This window comes from Silene latifolia, chromosome 11 (assembly GCF_048544455.1).
Source record: "Silene latifolia isolate original U9 population chromosome 11, ASM4854445v1, whole genome shotgun sequence".
Classification (NCBI taxonomy): Eukaryota; Viridiplantae; Streptophyta; class Magnoliopsida; order Caryophyllales; family Caryophyllaceae; genus Silene; species Silene latifolia.
In genome coordinates, this window is record NC_133536.1 from 5,819,027 (window position 1) to 5,825,750 (window position 6,724).

Consider the following 6,724-nt stretch of genomic DNA (forward strand, 5'->3'; position numbering starts at 1 on the left):
ATTAGAAAGGGTAGATTTGGTATAAATTATGTTTTGAAATAAAAGAGGAGGAAGTATGGCTGACTCAGGCCATTTTTTGAGGATTAGTCCCAATTTCCTAAAAAGGGTAGTAAGATTAGTGTTATTGCAACTTTGCGGGTAGTAACTCGAATAATTAAGTATATATGGTAGTAAAATACAAATTTCTGACTATATTAGGTAGTAATTTGCCATTTATCCTTAATATAATTACTACCTTTCCATATTATATTATAATTATTTTCCGATGCAAATCCCGATTATACTCTAACCTTATTATACTAAATTACAGTCCAATTACTTAATGGCACATGGTCCAATACTCGATTATTAGCTAAGCCCAATTCCCGAATTGTTTTACTTATTTTATTATTTGATTATCGTCTTATTTGTAATTCATTATTAGAAATGCCTTTAATTAATTATTAAATTACATAAACTATTCTCATAACTTATTATTAAAATACGGGGTATTACACGGTCTTCCCCCTTAAAATGAACTTCGTCCGGTTCGCCCATAATTACAACCACAACATTCACAACATCACACCATTCAACATTACTAAGCAACTTCGATTATCAACTACATCAATCTCATCAAAACAATAATTCAAAATTTATGCAGTATTACATTCCTTCCCCCTAAAGATAAACTTCGTCCTCGAAGTTTGGAATACTAAAAATAGGAACAATTAATTCATTATTATAATGCCATAAAACCATGAAACACATATGGTAATATAGAACACTTATCGCTTCCAACATGAATTAACGATTGAATAAATAACAAAATTTTAATTACTAGCAAATCACATCATATAAGATATTCGAACTAATCTTTATTCCAACTTATTGCTTAACTACTGGCGAATACAAGCCAAAATAAATAATAGTCTATAACAAAATACACATAATGGTTTAGTCTTTTCTTAATAATGATATATAACATAAACATGCATGCAACTAATATAAATATTTGGGCTTAGGGAAACACATTCCGCATATCACTAGACATGTCATCCTACTTCACATAATTGACAACATCATAGTATCAAGTGCAAAAGACAAGAAACAAGACTTACATATTTCCCAAAGGCTAAGAAAACATGTTGTTACTTCTAAAAATCATAAATAAATAATAACATAATTAAGTCTAAAGAACTTATACTTTTTAGAAAATACAGAGAGTTAATAAACCATGAGAAAAATAACCAAGTCAAAAACTCAAAAGAACCATTTATAATGCATTTTACAAACAACTTTGTCGAAACAGAAATTTTACAGCAATTTGTCAGAAACTTAGGTCAACTTGTAAAAATCACTATTAATTATCAAAAATTTACCTTGTAACGTGGCTTATCAATTTAGAAACATATAAGAATATTTTAAATAATGGAGCTGAAATTACACTAAATCGACAGGCAGTTTTTAAATGGAAAATTTTACAAAAACATGGCGCAAAACATCACTGTACAGGAATATTTCGACTACTGTTCACTAAAATATTTATTTCTCCTAAACCGTATATTAATTGAACATGAGACCAGTGGCATATGAAAGCTAACTCACAAGGGTATCACACATAAAAATGTCGGCCACGAATTTTAAACCGACAGTAAATGGCAGCCAAAACAATCAAGCGATAAAATTTCGAGAAACCAACCAAAATCACATTCTTTTCACTTTCACACAATTTTCGTAATACTTCACATGTTAATCATGATTACACTTCCCACATACTTACCAACACACTTTTCAATACCCATACACTTTATATCCATACTTAAAATCAATTATTATCACATTCCGTTCCTCATAAAAGCAAGGTTACGTCTTCGTAACCGCAATCATCAATAACAACACACTCATCCAAAGCAAACAATTAACTCCTAAGAAAAGAAACAACATTCATTTTAAATTACCCCACACTTCAATATCTCTCAAGGTAACCGGTTCAAAACTGTAAGGGCCAGATCAAGGACGTCTCCCTAACCTAATAAGGGGCTCCTAAACAGTGTCTACCCGGGTTCATTTTGTTAGACACATCCTAAGTTCATTATTATTCATTAGTTAGGCCTGAGGATCGTTTTGCTCTGATACCACTTTGTAACACCCCCATTTATTAAGGAGCCTTTAGCTAGACATTCCCAAATAAATAGGACTGTTACCATCTCGGTTTCCCGAGGTAGTGAATAACAAAGTCCAACTCACCAAAGTACTTTAAATTAAAACTTTAACGATTACATGTTTATTACAAATTAATCGACTAAAACCTAATATAAAATAATTACAACTCGCAGCGGAAATAAATAAAGTGATAAAACATTCTATGTGGTCTAGACTTCTAGGTAGGTTGTCCAAGTCCTCACGCATTCCCATAAGCTCCCAAGTCAGCTAATCTTTAGTACCTGTCAAATCTGCTCCCCATAAAACGGTTCACCGCAGGTGTTCACGAATACACGGTCAACCACGAGGTTGAGTAGGAATAAATACTAACAACAAAAACATACGATAAATAATCCAATTTCCTTTTTCATTGCACAACCCCCTGACAACGTGCTCCTTCCTTTTACTTACTCATTACACTAATCATCCCGCCAACCACTGGCCGGGCGACCTCAACCCGAAGGTGAGTAAACACAAACTACATCACCAAAGGTAATGTCTGCCTCAACATATAGTTGATTAATATCCACCAGATGGCCTGCAGACCAATCTGGGGCCTGCCTCGAGTAAATACGATAAAATATCGTCTGCCAGAATAAATCTGAAATACGTCACCCGAAGGCTCTTACACGACGTCTGCCAATATAACCTCAATAATAATCTACATCACCACGAAGGGATATCAACCACCACAATTCTCATATGATCAATTCACTTTAATATAAATCATCCAACAAACATTATCGAGTAAAAGTTGAGTAGGATTTATCCCTACCGCAAGCGAGTCCAATTATGCGACTTTAAGCAATCCAAATAATTAAAGCAATCCGACCCGGTTATAATTTCTTCACAAATCAACCTAATCAAAATAATATAATTATTCCACCTATTATTAATTATTACTTCTCATTACTATTTATAAATTTATATTCATTATTCAAATTAATTAGTTATTATTATTATTAAAGGTTTACGATACTTAAAAACCCGACCCAATTACAAACCCGAGTCACCCAAAGCAAAACCCGTCTTAAAATAATAATAAAAAGTCAACCCACACCCAACAATCCACACAAACCCACGAACAACTCCCTATAATACTCGTGTAAAACCCGTCATCCACACTCACGCATACACCTCCAAACAACCCGTTTTATTACACCGAAACCCGACACAACCACCTCTTCCACCTGCCCCACCGTGAGCCTCCACTGCCCACAACCCAGACACGGTCCTACCACCAGCAACAACTATCCTACACGGCTGCCAAAGCCAGCCCTATCGGCTATCATCAAAACCCGACATTGACAAACAATACACAATGCTCCCCCACCGTGCCTTGCATCAAAACCCACCGTCTCCACAACCACCAATACCACTTCCAGCCACCACCGATGTCACCACTGTCCCACGGAGGCTCTAGGTGTGGTCCCCTCTTCCTGATTGACCAACAAACGAAGCCACGAAGTTCGTCTTAAGACGGTCACATACACGCCCTGTTTTCCTGCTGTTCTAGCGAAATACCGGTCAGCCACCACGCAAACCACCACCTCAGACCATACTAAATCCACCACTAGCACCGACTAACCCCCACGAACCCAACCAACCCAGGTTCGAGCCAAGCAAGTCACGGGAAAGGGCATAAAACCGGTAAACAACATCCTTGCCCTAAACTCGTAATTCCGCAACCCCGCGCTAAACACCGAAAACGACCACCCAAGACCACCCATAAAGGTCGAATCCTCCCCCTGGTACCAACCCTAACCCAGGTCAGGTCCATCTTAGTCGAAGTTGGGTCAAAAACCGAGTCTTTGTATTGTTTTAACCCAACAAACACCACCACAAACTCCGGTCAAACACCCCCTCCCCAGGACGGTCAACGGCGGTCTAACTTGGGTCCGGTCACCCCCTAGTGTCCCATGGCCAAGGTCACGGTCCCAGCTAGTCTAGAGGCGGTTTAAGTTACGAGTTATTTAAGTTATAAAATCGTTACATTAAATTGTGAGACGGTCTTACCTCGAGTTAATTAGCTATGTAGATTCCGTCTTAATTCCTTCTATGTCTCCTCCTCTTTTCTCAAATTTTCAGTTTGCATATGATAAACTAGGTCAAGGTATTTATCTCTATTTATAGGGTAATATTAAAGAGTATGTGAGATCAATTAGGAAACTATCTTAATTTACCTATTCTAATTACTATAAAAATTACTATTATTATAATTATCATTATATTATTACTATCACAATTATATTATTATTATTACATATATCATAGGTAGGATTCCCTTATTTCATCTTTACTAATTTATTATTGTCATAAATTATAAATTATTATTAGTATTAATATAATTACTACCTTTCCATATTATATTATAATTATTTTCCGATGCAAATCCCGATTATACTCTAACCTTATTATACTAAATTACAGTCCAATTACTTAATGGCACATGGTCCAATACTCGATTATTAGCTAAGCCCAATTCCCGAATTGTTTTACTTATTTTATTATTTGATTATCGTCTTATTTGTAATTCATTATTAGAAATGCCTTTAATTAATTATTAAATTACATAAACTATTCTCATAACTTATTATTAAAATACGGGGTATTACACTAATTGTCTCGGATAATCAAAAGGGGTAGAAAGGTAAGGGGGAGATGGCTCTAATTCGCCTAGAACCTCCCTCTCGGGCTCGCAATAGGACACTAGTTATCCCAACTAATCCCCCCTCTCGGGTTCGAAAGTCGGTGTCCCTAACTCAAAACCCAACAAGCCCGAAAACGTGCACTTTCCCAAGGAGGTCAAGAAATTGGTCAAGGTCAATAAGCCCTCATCGTATTCCGGGTCATCCCACTCCCTCTCTCGAGGGTCGATTTCAAACGCTAGTCTAGAGGCACCCTCCCTCGGTTCTCCTTTTCGGTCTCAACCTTAGTTGTTGACAAGGGTCGGTTTCCAAATATCCAACTCACAACCAAACCAACTCTCGTTGGTGGACAAGGGTCAAAAGTCGACACTACCCAAAAACCAAACCTTAAACATGCAAATTCCTCTAAACTACCCTCACCAATTTCCCCCAACAAATTAGCCTTAATGATAATTAATTAGTGAAATTACCCATACCGGGTCAAACCGAGTCCTAGAAGGAGACTACTCACTAATCATGTTTCTAAAGGCAAGATAAACAACAAAGATGGAGTTTTTAAGCATAAACATGGTGTGAGGATGAATTCTACTTCTAAACATGCAACAATCCAACAATAATTATGAAGAAAGATAATTTAATCTAAAAACAAGGATGAGTAAACTAAAAGACACAATCTTTAACACAATCAACTCAAAGATTGAATCTTTGGGTGTAACCAACAAGGATGAACAAAGGAAAAAGGAGCAAAGAAAAGATGAACAATGAAAAGATGAACAATAGTGAAAACAACAACAATCAAACAACAAAGATGCAATTTTAACATAAACAATCAAACAAACTTCAAAGGAAAAGCAAATGTAAACTAATGAAAATAGGGAGAGAAATAATACCAACTCTATAGTAAGAAAGGAATTAGGATAGAATAATAAAGAAGGAGGAACCTTCAATCTTCTTACAACCCAATTTCAATTACTAACTAATTGAAGAACTTGTCTAATTAAGGAATGATTAACAAAATAATTAACAAAGTTTGAAACTTGGAAAAGGAAATAATTTCAGATCTAGGGTTGTGTGTCCAAAGGGTTTAAGGAAGGGGTATTTATAGTCTTTCATAAGATTAGGAAGAAAAGAAGAGAAAAGCCCAAATCCGCCTGTTGCTGCGTTCCGCCGGTGGACCGGCTGCCGGTTCTCCTACTGGCAGAACCGTCAAATAAATCAAAATAACTGGCGAGTGTGTTCTGCCGGTGGACCGGCTGCCGGCCTGCCGGCAGAACACTGTCTTCAGGTCTTTGGCTTATTCCTTGTGATGCGCTCTGCCGGTTGGCCGGCTGCCGGTGCTCCTACCGGCAGCAAGGTCAAACTTCTTTTTGCTCTTTAACTTCAATTCAATGAGGCTGATGTGTTCTACCGGTGGACCGGCTGAACACAACTCTCAGCCATTTTCACCTCTTCTTCATGTAAAGGCATTGGAATGCCTTCCTTGCCCCAATTCCTCCATACTCGACTCGATTCCTGCAAGAGGACACACCAAATCACAGGTACGGGAATTGGGCACAAAATGCAAGGAAAGGCATACAAAACCGATTCGATATGAGTCGGAATGTGTAAAAAAAAGGGAAAATAAGGTGCAAATTAATCGTATATCAAACCTCCCCACACTTAACCCTTACTCGTCCTCGAGTAAGTCCAAAATCAATGTATAAGTCCCTACTATAATAGATATGGAGAGTGGGTGCACAATATAAGCATCACTCAACTAAGCTACTACCTAAGCCGATCGAGTATTAGCGCACTCAACGCCCCTTCAACTCACAATTTGACACTCATGAGGGAAAAGTGCCCTATTGCAAGGCAAGTTGGGTCTTGCTACAAAAATGCGATGCGACTATCAT